Below are 14,615 nucleotides of genomic sequence, written 5' to 3' on the forward strand. Positions count from 1 at the left end.
GTCGAGTGGTACCCATTTTCAGCAAGGAAACCTTCGAGAAACCCTAGTTTGAAAGGGAGCCGTGGGTGTACAGTACACCAAACTAGTTCGTGGAGGTTTCAAACTGTTCTAAGGCTCAAAAGGTAATCACCTAGTCCTCTTGTTTGTTTTGGCATAAATTGGAACGATTTTGGAGGTCAGAAAACCCAGGAAAATGACCTTCGACTTGGCTACTATTCATCAACTTTTAAACCCTTGAGTTTTTGTGAATTTTAGGACCTTAGTGAGCTCAAGGAGGTTTTCACGATGCTCGGAGTGCATCGTTGGTAGGATTTGGGTCACGGGAAGCTCGAAAATGGAGTTTTACAGAGATCGTAGGAGTTCGAGGACTTCTCCGACGTGATTTCACGTGATTCAAGGCTTAAAAGAGGTATAACGCAATTCTTTACCTCCTAAACTTCATTTTGGTGGAAATTGCATGAAAAATGGTGAAGAAATGAGCGAGATTAAACAGTTTGAAAAATTGCCCAGTTTCCGGCACCGGCAACGGTTGCTGGAGCTGGAGGTAGGAGATGAAGGAATATTCCGTCAAGTCTGACGTAATATTCTCACACCGTCAGTTAGTTTGGACCGTTACCGTTGGGTTTAACGAAATATTCCGGGGAATATTCCTAACGGCAGTTAGGGGATTCGTCAAGATTCCCTGCGCGTGGAGGTGCGTCTTGCCGTGCACTCGCCGGCACGTGACGACGCGTGAGGGGTCCAAAAATTGATCTGAAAATTTGGGGATGATCCTGAGGTTGTGTAGGTCACTGTGGTATATTCATATACCCATTTTGAGCTTTGTATGAAAAGTTATTAGTTAGTTTTGCCTATGTGCTTTAAAATAACGTTTTTATAGTTAATTCGCATATAGGTGAGACTTATCCCGAGGACGAGCGTATCCAAGGGCGACTTGGGGGCTACGACCTTTCGACTTATCAGTAAGTGGGCTTTTGATTTTCAGTATATATTATATACTTGATATTTTCCCAGAAATATGTATTTAAATAATCATATGCCATAAATGTCATGCATATAAGTTTATAATTCCGTTTGGGCCCAAAATATCAGTTTGGGTCGAGTATAGAATTATTCTCGGCCTAGAAGGCCTTACGACAGGGTTAGCAAGGATCGTTTAGTTCTGGATCGGTTAGGTCGTGGGCTTCCAAACTTGGGTCGGTTAAGTCATCCTACATGACGAGTCGAATCCTGGTGCAATGGGGAGTCTCGGCAAGATTAATAACTCGGAAGTGAATCCGGCTCAATAAAGGACTAGGTTCACAATTATAGTGAAAATAGGACTGGTCGAGTTAGTGTTTGATCAGGAGAAGAAGTCCTAATCCGGGTAGGTTTTTAACTCGACCTTGAAGGTATCCGGTGCTATAAATAGAGGAGGCTATACATCGTTTAGGGCCCTTCCAATTTAACACACAACTGCCCTGCGCAAATTCTCTCAACAACTTTGAGATTTTTATTTTCTCTTTTCGCTGACACATCTTCCGTTGGCATCAACAGCACTGTGAAAGCAACTGGTGATATCTTAAGTCGGCATAGATAGCTCTATCGCCGTAGAATCAGCCGATCTCGCAGCATCTTCCGTTGGCATCAACAGCACTGCGGCGAAGACGGTTGGTTACCTATCCAAGTCTCGATCGAAAAAGATTTCCGAATCCTTATTGATTGAGGTCATCTCATTAGCCTTCTCGGCAAAGTGAGGTGTTACAGTTTACTGAGCTCGGTGCATTGCACGCCGAGTTATTTTATGATTGGATATTCTCAAGTGGGATTTAAAGTTCGGCATTCAGACTGCCGAACCACGTTCACTATTAAGCTTATATTCACTTTGAGTATTTGTGCCCTTACACTTTGGTGTCGATTCGGCATGAGTTTACTCTGACGAATAACATCACTGTGACTGAATCCGACGACGACGATTCGTGAACTTCGTAAGAATAGTAGCCTTGTCTTCAGGTTCGAGAACCCAAGAGGCCTAGACGTGTTCCTTCCTCGGTCGTAATTGTAAGACGCAGAAGTCAGCCGCGCACCCAACGCAACATCAACAAATTTACTCCTCGGCCGAGCTCGACCGACGAGTTGGCATATAGATTACTCGGCCTGCGCGCCACGTAGGCTTGGTAGTTTTTAGGGTCAACATTTTGGCACGCCCAGTGGGACTCAGTGCTAAACTACGAAGTTCATGCCAATTGAAACGCGATCGGTAAAAAAGAAAATAGCTATGGTAAAGTCAACAGTCGATTTGCCAATTTAGAACATAGGACAAAGTGTGCCGCATGAGCAGAATCCCATTAGCGCCGTGACACCTGAGTCCACGAGCGCGACTCGTCGAGAAAAGGGAAGTTAATCTCGGCGGTCATTTTCGCAGTCTTGAAATCCCTAACAGGAACACCTGCGTTCTCAATGAAGGGATAATGGATGATTATGACGAGGATGATGGCAAGGGATCTGATCCACCAACAAGATCGTTTCTTTGAAAATGACTTGACGAGCAATCTCGGACGGTTAAATAGACGTTTAGTCAAGGAATCGATAAACTTCATGACGTGATACGCAATACCAGTGAGGCACAAACCAGATTACTCGAAATACTGGTTAGTAAGGTCAGCGACAGTAGGTCTTTCGATCTTGCCTAACACTTGCCACAAAAAAATAATCTATTACCAATTGCACCGGCCGAGTCAACCCCTGCTCGGCTCAAACCAATTAACTTGGAAAAAAAAGGAGGATCAAATAGTAGGTCAGACGGATCCGACCAGAGAGTGGAAGCAATATTCGTCGATATGATCGAGGTCCAACGGATGATCGATTCGGCCATGAAGAAAGGGTCGAAGTTCCCTAAATTTATACATCTGTATCCAGCTTATGTGGAACAATTCGAATACCCTAGAGGTTTCAAAATCCCTGATTTTAGCTTTTTCACCGGAGAATCATCCTTATCCTCGTTGGAACATGTGGCTCGTTTCACCGCGCAATGCAGAAATGTCAATAGCGACTTTCACAAGCTGCGACTGTTTAACTTTTCGCTGACCGGTTTAACATTTTCTTGGTATATCAACCTCCCACCGAATTCTGTCCAGAGCTGGGAGGAGTTGGTCGAGAAATTTCATGAGCAGTTTTATCGGCCAGGGATGGAAGTGTCAGTATCCTCGTTAGCAAGGATGGCTCAAGCATCCGACGATTCACCAATGGATTATCTTACCAGATTTAAATCAGCCAGGAATTGGTGCCGAGTACCTCTCCCCGAAGTCGAATTCGTTAGACTTGCTCTGAACGGTCTTGACGTAGAATACAAAAAGAAATTCTTGGGGGCAAACTTTCAGGATAAGTATGAACTAGCCCAGCATGTCGAGCAATGAGATTATTTGCTCCGTGAAGAGAAGATCTCGAAAGCTCCGTCCAGAGGAACGATCTACAAAAATCCCACTGTCAGTTATGCATTGGCCGAAGGTGAATGTGTTAGCGTGGACGCAACTGAGATAGTCATAGATAAGCCATACGTTTGCAAGGCACTGACTCAAATTGACTCTAAGGAAGTCAAAACCCGCTCGGCCCCTGAAGAAACGATGAAAACGTCAAAAGTCTATACTTTTGATATTACAAAGGTCGATGCAATTTTTGATCAATTGCTATCAGCGAAGATCATCAAACTTCGGCATGGGCATACCATTCACAAGGTCGACGAGCTTAAAGGAAAAATATATTGCAAATACCATAATTCAAGCAAACGTACGACAAATAATTGCGTCGTGTTTCGAGACAATATCCAAAGCTGGATTGATAACAGCAAACTCAGATTTCCGGAGAAGAAGATGAATGTTGATACCGACCAATTCCCCACGACAACAGTAAATATGGTAGATGCTCGCTTACCTAGGGACAAAGGAAAAGGGAAAGCAGGGGTCGCTACACCGGAACGTTCTTTGAATCAGAATTCTCGGCCACGTTTCAATGCTGATTTTCGTTCAAACAAACCACCTACAGCTCTAACGAGACCCGCTATTGTCAAGCCCATGATAGATTATAGCACTGATGAAGACAGTGGGTCGGCAGTTTTATGCAGCAAATGTCAACACCGAGCCAAAGGAAAAGTCATCAACGCCTACAATGGAACAACCTATAGCCGCAACACAGCCAAAGGTGCTCAACGTAGGCCAACATCAAGGGGGTTTTTATAGGCTCGATCCTAAAGTACAGGTGGAATAGACACCTTCAGTCAGACGGCGCCTCGATTTTGATGCTCCATTTTATGACGAAGATTATTACATATGTAATTCTAGCAGCTCGGAATCATCGCAGAGCCAAAAAACTTTCAAACCTCCCGAACTTCGAGACCAGCGTTGGTTTACATATCACTCTTCGAAAGGTGTCTACACTGCACTGTCCAAATCCCAGAAACGTCGGCACCAAAGAATAGATTGCATGGCCCACCGACGGGCAGCCCAAGAAACTTCGGTCCCTAAATGGCGGCCGAAGGAAACAGTTGCCAATAACGATGAACGACCATCTCCAACTATTATGACATAGCTGGTTCAAGGGAAACGGCTGGTCAATCGAGATGTTGAAACCACGTTTAAGAAAGCTGATAAATGGATCAAACTTCTTCTGCGGCCTAGGGAGATGAAGGCACGCTTCGAGCATTTCAGGCAAGAAGCTGAAAGCAAATTGCCCCCGCCAACCACATAAGCACTTTTGATTAAAATTCCACGGAATTTACATCCACCATTCCTCGGGGAGGCCTTGGAATATATGCGTGAGTTTCATAAAAAACATTCGGCCAACGATCTATATGGTTTACCGAAAGCATGTCAAGATACAATAAATCTCGTCCTAACTTGCCTGGATGCCGAGCGAATTATTCAGAAGACCTCAGATCCAGAATTGAAAGCTAGGTTCCAGCACATACGAGAAGCTCGAGTCCTTGGTTTTGAAGTTAACCCATATACTGATATCGATGCAGCCGACCTTCCTTTCTGAATGGATGACCTATAGTATTTACGATACCATTTCGATATCTTTTCGACTGTTTCTCTTTTCGACCTTACGGCCGATGAAATAACACGAGTCACACAGTTGGATGCCTATCTCAACACCAGGGATGCCCGTATAATGTACCAAGAGCAAGCTCGTATCCTGGCACCAATCCCAGGCACACTTCTGATCTCAGACCCACTTGAGACACCTACACAGAACCAACAGGTTGCCGAAGAGACGCCGCGGGAACAAACTATTGAAGAAGGGGCAGATGAGCCTCTTGGTACAACTTTGACGGAAGCGGATGCCGCAGTCGGTGACCAGGAAAGAGAAGAGGCTGAAGAAGATGATCGTAACCTGATGGGCCCGTCAGTCCTAGATGACATGGAAATCAGTATGGTCCATATTTTGCCTGCTGATTTTCAGTCGAGCACAGCTCAACCGAATTTCCTCAATGGCGATGTAGTTGCAGAGGAAACCGGTCACATTGATTTTGTAACCATTGCTGAAGTCGAGTCGACAACAAAAGATGACAATCTCAAGGCAGTTTTGGCCTAATTGTTTCCTCGCTCCTCATCAGCCAAACTTCATCATTTGAAGCCATTGTATGTAACGGCCCATATCGAAGGGTATCCAGTCTCCAAAGTTTTTGTCGACTGTGGAGCCACTGTCAATATCATGCCTGTAAACGTCATGAAGGCATTACGTCGCTCCAATGAAGAACTTATTCCCTCCGGGATCACAATGAGCAGTTTCATCGGAGACAAATCCCAAACCAAAGGGGTGCTTCCTTTAGCGGTAAACATTACCGACCGTAATCACATGACCGTCTTTTTTATCGTCGACTCCAAGATCGAGTATAATGCACTGCTCGGTCGAGACTGGATTCATCAAACCAGCTGTATTCCTTCATCATTGTATCAAATGCTCATTTTTTGAGACGGTAAATCGGTCATTGTTCATCGAGCCGATAGTCAACCCTTCGAAGCTAACATGATCCAAGCACGGTATTATGATGACCACGTCGGCTACATCACCCGACAGGGTTTCAATGATGAATGACGACCAACTCGGATTTCTGTTCAAAAAGCTATCGAGGTTGATGCCGAAACTGTCCACCAGGATTCGACGAGACTCGATTTAGCTAACTTCATCCTCGACCCCGATGTTTGACATTGATCGGGAAAAAAGTCGGGCCACGGTTTCATCTACTATGGAACGACTGCTGGCTCATTGGTATATTATATCTAAGTAACCAAATTCGGGCGTTAATTTCGTCGAGTTCCTCGCCAAAGGAGATAATGGTCCTGTCTTATCTCTTGACAAAATTCAAGCTGCCCCGGCCGAGCTCGAAGACAATCGGCGCCAAGTTAAGGACCCCTTGGAAGAAATTAATGTTGGGGCGGCCGATGACCCATGACCTTTATTTATTAGTGTTTTACTTCCCCAACCTATGAAAGCTGAACTTCTTGCCCTGCTTGAGGAATTCAAAGATTGTTTTGCTTGGAGCTACCATGAAATGCCTAGCTTAGATCGCACTTTCGTTGAGCATGAGTTACATATTAAACCTGAGTGTAAACCTTTCCGTCAACCACCTCGACGATTCTCGACCGAAGTGCAACTCGGTATCAAGGATGAACTTGTTTGACTTTTGAAAGCACGGTTCATTCGGACAGCTCGATACGTTGAATGGTTGGCCAATATCGTTCATGTTTTAAAGAAAAGTGGTGCATTGCGCATTTGCATCGACTTCAGAAATCTGAATCTAGCAACCCCCAAAGATGAGTATACAATGCCGATTTCGGATTTGTTAATCGATACCACGGTGAATCATGCGATCTTATCTTTTATGGATGGACATGCCGTGGCGAATCATGCGATCTTATCTTTTAATCGATGTGCACAAGACTGCTTTTCGCTACTCGGGGGCCCTCGGCACTTACGAATGGGTTGTCATGCCATTCGACCTCAAGAACGCCGGCGCCACATACCAACGAGCAATGAAATATTTCATGATTTAATTGGAACCATCGTCGAAGTCTACATCGATGATGTTGTAATTAAATCTAAACGTCAGCAGACATATCTGGATGATCTTCGACAGGCTTTCCTCCGTATGCGTCAACACAACCTCAAAATGAATCCTGCCAAATGTGCATTCGGTGTGTCGGCCGGTAATTTTCTCGGCTTCCTCATGCATCACCGTGGGATTGAAGTGGATGAAAATAAAGCACGCGCAATCATCAATGCTCTACCCCCGACGACGAAGAAACAACTACAGTCCTTACTCGGTAAGATAAATTTTCTCCATCGATTTATCTCTAACTCGACAGGTAAAATGAAAGCGTTCTCTACGCTTTTGAAACTTAAGGACTCAGATAAATTTGAGTGGAAAGACGAGCATCAAGCGGCGTTTACGCAAATAAAAGTCTCCATCACGACACCACCTGTCCTTGTCCTACCCCGGTGCGGTAAGCCTCTCAAGCTATATATCTCGGCAGCCGAAGAGTTGATCGGCTACCTCCTCGCGCAAGACAACGATGCCGGACGAGAGCAGGCTATTTTCTACCTCAGTCGAAATCTCAATCAACCGGAGATCAATAATTCTGCCATCGAAAAACTCTGTCTCACCGTATTTTTTGCCGCCTCCAAGCTTCGGCATTACATGCTCCCATTGGTCACACAAGTCATTGCCCAGACCGACGTCATCCGCTACATGCTCACCCCGACCAATCGTAAAAGGCCGAATTGGGAAGTGGACAATGGCGTTGTCAGAGTTTAGCTTGCAATATGTGCCCCAGAAAGCTGTCAAAGGCCAGGCACTGGCTGATTTCCTCGCTCAACACCCTTCCCCCTATGGTTTTGGGGGCACTGACGTCGAAATCGGCATGGTTGAAACGCGCGATAACTACTGGACGATGTACTTTGATGGCTCAAGTACTTCATCCTCCGCTGGCGTCGGAATCGTCATTCAATCCCCAAACCACGATCGTTCGTATTTTTCGCTCAAGTTGGATTTTGAATGCACAAATAATCAGGCCGAATACGAAGCACTTATCATCGGCCTTGACATCCTTTATGACTTGCGGGCAACCCGTGCCCTCATCCTCGGTGACTCCAAACTTGTGATTAACCAACTTAATGGGTCTTTTTGATGCATGAGTTGTACCCTTGGACCCTACCATATGGTTGCCAGCTATTTAGCCGAATCCTTCGACGGTATTACATTTTAACGTATTTCCCGGATCCATAATACCGACGCAGACGAATTGGCTCAAATCGCATCGGGTGCACAACTGCTGGGGGGCAAGCTAGGCCGAGAAATACTGGTGTTACGACAGCTATACCCAGCCTTGGTTAACCAGCAAGTCCTCCGACACGACAACATGATACGCACCAGAGTCATGTCCTTACCTTCGTTATTAGACTGACAAGACCTTATAGATGTTTGTGCCGTCGAGGTAATACCAGATGATTGGAGAAAGCCCATTATGCAGTATCTTGACAATCCCAATGGCAAACACAGTCGCAAGACAAGAGTTCACGCCACAAACTATGTCACGTATCAAAATGAGCTATACCGAAAGGGTGATGATGGTCTATTACTGCTATGCCTTGGCCCCTAAGAGGGTGCTCAAGCAATCACAGAAGTCCATGAAGGGGTTTGCGGAGCTTATCAGTCCAAACGTAAAATGCCGTGGTTGCTTCGACGACACGGTTATTTTTTGCCAAGAATATTAAAGGATTGTATCGAGTTTGCATGAGGGTGCATACAGTGTCAGATTCATGATCCTATACAACGGGTCCCGGCCGAGTCATTACATTCGGTCACTAAACCATGGCCCTTTAGAGGATGGGCCATGGATGTAATCGGTAAAATCAAACCATCTTCTAGGGCTACCAAGCACGCATGGATACTGGTAACAACCGATTACTTCACTAAGTGGGTCGAAGCAAAATCATATGCCGAGCTAACGTCTAAATAAGTTTACGACTTTGTGGAAAAACACATTGTGACCAGATTTGGCATACCAGAAACGATTATAACTGACAATGGAACAATCTTTATAGCCAAGAGGTTTAAAGAATATATGGCAAGTTTGAAAATTTGGCTTGAACAGTCTACACCATATTATCCACAAGGAAATGGGCAGGCCGAGGCAAGTAACAAAGTGTTGATCGACATTCTCGAGAAAATAATAAAAGAGAGGCCTGGCATGTGGCATTTAAAATTAAATGAGAATTTATGGGCATATCGAACATCACTCCGATCAGCGACTGGGACAACCCTGTATGCACTAACCTACGGACACGACGCAATGTTACCAGTCGAGCTAAGCATAAATTCGTTACGAATAATTGAACATAGTAGTCTGTTCATCGCCGAATATAATCAGTCCATGAGACATGAGTTAGAAGACTTAGAAGAAGCGTGACTCGATGCTTATAACTTGCTGGTGGCACAAAAACAGATTGCCAAGCGAGCATACAATCAAAAGGTTCGACAGAAAACATTTGGCGAAGGAGAATTAGTTTGGCAAATGGTGTTGCCCGTAGGAATTAAAGGTCCTAGGTTCGGCAAATGGTCGCCGACTTGGGAAGGGCCTTTCACCGTACATAAGGTTCTCGGCAAAGGCGTATATCAATGGGAAGTTTTTAAAGAAGTACTATCCGGTCACATGGGAAATGCGGGAATAGAAATTCATTTCATTAAGATCGATAGAACAATACACAAATTGAGTTGGTCGATCAGTTTACATTAAAATAAATTCAGGGCGAAGAAGGAAGAAGAGTGCCGAGAAGAGCCTTAAGCTCTAGCCACCGCACCTCGCCTATTATGACCTCGGTCTGCCGGTTCTTCTTGTCCATCTTCAACTGCTCGATTCGCTTTGCGCTCGCCGCATACTCAGTCAGACAATCTTTACCACCTAACTCGAAGTCTTTCGTAATCTCAGAAGCAATAGCCGACCTTCGTTTTGCCAGTTCGGCTATTTGACGGTCGAGGTCGTCCAAGGCTTCCCCTTTCGCCTTTAAAGCATCAATCTTATGACGAAGAGTGTCTTGGACGGCCATGACAGCTTTCAGATCTTGTTCAGCCCGAAGAGCGTTCTCAAGGACACTAAAAATCTCCTGAACTCGCTCTAAGGCAGACGACGCCTGAATGATGGCTTCGGCGCTCATTTGGCCATCTGCGCCGAGGTCGTTTAGGCAGGCACCCAATAAATCAAGGCCTTTGCGTTCAAGGACTTGCGACGCAGAGAGAGACAAAACTTCTTGCACCCGAACCAGAGCAGTTGAATCGGCAGGGTCAGTTGTAGGGACCGAAGGGCTAGCCGCTCCAATAGTACTTGATAGAAGGGCTTTAAACTTGACTTCCCATGAAGCCTGCACATAAAAATCAGTTTAAGCTCAAGGAAATCATGAAAAAGGTAGCAAGAAGGTTTTGTTTTTTAAACCTGCCGAGAGAAGACTTTGGCCATGTCTTCAGGATCGTTGCTCGAACCTAAAGAACTTAATGGCCGAACCCAGTATCTTAGATTGCTACTCAGTTCACGCGGCTGATGGAGGTTATCTACGTTCGATGGCCACTGAGGCGGCCAAGAAATATAGATAACACCCTTCGACGGATAGAATTTTCGATGAAAAGAGTGTACAGGCACCTGACATTTAGCATTTTCCTGGTTTAGAGTTCTATGGCAGAGAAATAACCAAAGAAAGGCGGTAGGGGGTGCTTACGAAAGCCGAAGTGGCTTCCTGCGGAGGAATATTGAGGTCCTGGTCCTGCGGATGAACGGGCGTTTCCGCAGTTACTTCTGGCTCTCCTGCAAGTCGTTTGCCACGGTCAGCCGTAGAAGGGCTGACTTGGACAGCCGCCTTGGACACAGGATGAGGCACCTGACATTTAGTATTTTCCTGGTTTAGAGTTCTATGGCAGAGAAATAACTAAGGAAAGGCGGTAGGGGGTACTTACGAAGGCCGAAGTGGCTTCTTGCGGAGAAATATGGAGGTCCTGTTCCTGCGGATGAACGGGTGTCCCCGCCACCGCTTCTGGCTCTTCGGTAGGTCGTTTGCCATGGTCGTTCGTAGAAGGGCTGACTTAGACAGCCACCTCGGACACAGGAGGAGGTTGACGGCGGGGTTGAAAGCGACACGCCAGTGGAACCTCATCATTCCTGTCGCTCTCTTCCAGAACGAAGGCCGAGGGTTTTGGATTTTTAGGATAAGTTCCCTCGGTCACAGGGACTACCTCTTCCAGGACAAGTGCGGCCTTGACCGGTGGAACAATAACTGGTTTACCGACTTTAAAAACAGGCCGTACTTGGACTGTTTCTTCGGCTGGAATTGGTCGTTTCTCAACCAAAGCTTGGGTGATGGGGGGAGAATGGGAAACACTGGGAGTCGTCGCCCCCGTAGTTTGACTGGAGATAACATGAATCTCCCGTTCCCCTTTCTTCGCCAGCTTTTTGACTCGTTTGGCGGGTCGAGGAGCTTCGATGGCCGACTCGACCTCTTGACGAGGTCGTTTGCTCAACACAGGTTGCACAGCGGTCTTAGCCCTCTTTATAACGATCGATTTTTTCTCGACCGCAGCCGCAGTAACCACTTCCACCTTTTTCAATGGCCGACTGCCTAGGAAAGTAAAAGCAAATCAGCAAAGCCGATCAGTAGTTCAAAATTGAAGGAAAAAGGTAGAAATAAACCGTTACCTTGGGGTTGGGGGGCAGGAGCCTTCTTAGGTCGATCACGGAAGATTTTGTTCAGAACGGTTTCGACCGGAACGCCAAAAAACTGTTGGGTATACTCTTCCCACCAATCACCGAAAGTGTCAGTGTAAAGAGGTTCTGAAGTGACCGGTCGAAGACAAAAAATTTGGCACCGCTCGTGGAACTCTCTTTTGGCGTCGTTGCATTCATTTTCTGAAGAGCCAGGTTCGTGTCCGCGGCTTTAGGACAGACCGTGAGGAGAGAAGGGGGACTGGGCAACCTTGGAGGTAGCCAAGCTGCCGAGCGAGGAAGTTGGGATAATACACTTCCCAACTCGCTCGGTGACCAACACAGCCAAGAGGCAGGTTGCGGGCAAGCACGAAAGACCCCAGGATTGACGAAGGACAGCATCTTCGTTCGTGCCCCACGCTGATGTAAGAAGTCTGATCGACGATGGGTATTCACGACGACGGCATATCAAGAACTCGTCATCAGAAAGGTCGTCAAGTGTGAAAAAGTATCTGAACACTTCTTCGGTTTGGTAAGAGGGGATGGGCTGAAAAGCCAGTTGAGGGTCGAACTTTTCCTTGGGCAAGAAATCAGCAATCGTTGGCCGAAAATGAGCAAAGTAGACCTGCAACCAGAGTTGGAAGACCCAGAGGGGATCATTTTGCTGCGGATCGATCTTATCTAGGGTCGTTTCGGCCAAGCAGCGTAGGAGATGGGCGAGAATGGCCAGGCTGAGTGCTAGAGTGTGACCGCTAGCTAGGGCTTCGGCCACTGGCATATTCTCGACCAGACACTTATGAGATTTGGTACAACAGATAAATTTGTTGTACCAATAGAAGAGGAAAGCCTCATGTTCTCTTTCTCCCAGAGCCTCTTCTTCTCGGCCAGCAAAATGGAGATAGAGGGTGTTATAGTTGAAGAAGTTATTGTGAAGCTTGTGAACCTCTTCTTTCGAGGGTGTTTGGCCTTCACCGCTTAGCGCCTCAAGGGCCTGTTTGTCGAAGAGCGCCCTCAAGTTAAGGTTCGACGGGTACCCAGAGAGGGCAGCGTCGATTGGGATTCCAGTCGGGGAAGTCCCCAAGATAGCAGTAAGATCAAAGATGGTAGGGCCAATGGGGCTGAGAGGGAGGAACATGGTGTTGGTGGCCGAACACCAGAAGTATAAAGCCGCTAGGAGGAGCTCATTATCCAGGATGACCTCCATGGACGAGAGGTGAATGACGTTGTAGATGCCGAGGGCTTTCCATTGCTCGCCGAAGAGCTTTTCCATTCGTACAACCTAGGCTGCCCAGGTTGTAGTGGTCGAGGGCCAAGAGCCTTGAGGCATTGCCATATCCTACTTCGACCATTCAAACCCTTGTAGCAAGGGTGATAGGCAGTGCTCCTGGAGAAGTCCAGTTATGGTTGAGGGTACTGCCGCTTTAAAGAGATGACCCAAGATTTGATGGGGGGTACTCATGTCACTTTCGAACCATATGGTTTTGATCGAACTTCGATCAATAATTTTCTGACATTGGTCACATTTCTTGGAAAGCTTGGAGATGAAGGAAACCATTGTAAGGGGGTTTAAAAAATGCGACACTTAAAGGCGAAGATCTGGAAGGAAGGGATGCACTGGAGAGCGATGGCAAGAATTTCAGAAAATTTGAAAGCGTAAAGTACAAATGAGAGAATTTCGGTATTTATAGAATGGTGGAAGGAAGAGCAATCGTTTGAAATTCCAAATGAAGGGTAAAATCGATCGAGAAATTAGCTAATCATTATAAACATTTAGAAAATCCAGTTGAGAAGACCGAAGGTTTCGTGTTTCGGGGGACGCACGATTGCATGTGGCGGTGAGATTTATGGTGAAAGATGTTTTGGCGTCTGCACGATGCTGAATGGTTCGCAGATCAAGGCGGCATGGTTGTGTTCAGCAACAAGGTCATGATGGTATGACGGTTCAAGAAACCGCACGCTTTAAACGTCATTATTAGGGATTAGCCATATAAAAGGATGCCACGTGGTGTATTGGTTAGCAGGATCAAGATCGTTCAATCGTGCTCAATAAATGCGCCTTGCAAATAGAGTATTTGGATTTTGAGTGTTAATTTCGCTTCTTCAAGGTCGAAGCTCGACCAGAGGATTCAGGCCGAGGACCTCAGAAGCGAGGGGGCAATGTTTGGGCCCAAAATATTATCAGTTTGGGCCGAGTATAGAATTATTCTCGGCCAGAAGGCCTTACGACAGGGTTAGCAGGGATCGTTTAGTTCTGGATCGGTTAGGTCGTGGGCTTCCAAACCTGGGTCGGTTAAGTCATACTGCATGACGAGTCGAATCCTGGTGCAATGAGGAGTCTCAGCAAGATTAATAACCCGAAAGTGAATCTGGCTCAATAAAGGACTAGGTTCATAATTATAGTGAAAATAGGACTGGTCGAGTTAGTGTTTGATCAGGAGAAGAAGTCCTAATCCGGGTAGGGTTTTAACTCGACCTTGAAGGTATCCGGTGCTATAAATAGAGGAGGTTGTACATCATTTGGGGCCCTTCCAATTCAACACACAACTGTCTTGCCCAAATTCTCTTAACAACTTTGAGATTTTTATTTTCTCTTTTCGCTGACACATCTTCCGTTGGCATCAACAACACTGTGAAAGCAACCGGTGATATCTTAAGTCAGCATAGATAGCTCTGTTGCCGTAGAATCAGCCAATCTCGCAGCATCTTCCGTTGGCATCAACAACACTGCGGTGAGGACGGTTGGTTACCTATCCAAGTCTCGGTCGAGAAGGATTTCCGAATCCTTATTGATTGAGGTCATCTCATTAGCTTTCTCGGCGAAGTGAGGTGTTACAGTTTACTGAGCTCGACGCATTGCACGCCGAGTTATTTTATGATTGGATACTCTTAAGT

The sequence above is a fragment of the Malus domestica genome, chromosome 15 (genome assembly GCF_042453785.1).
Source record: "Malus domestica chromosome 15, GDT2T_hap1".
Classification (NCBI taxonomy): Eukaryota; Viridiplantae; Streptophyta; class Magnoliopsida; order Rosales; family Rosaceae; genus Malus; species Malus domestica.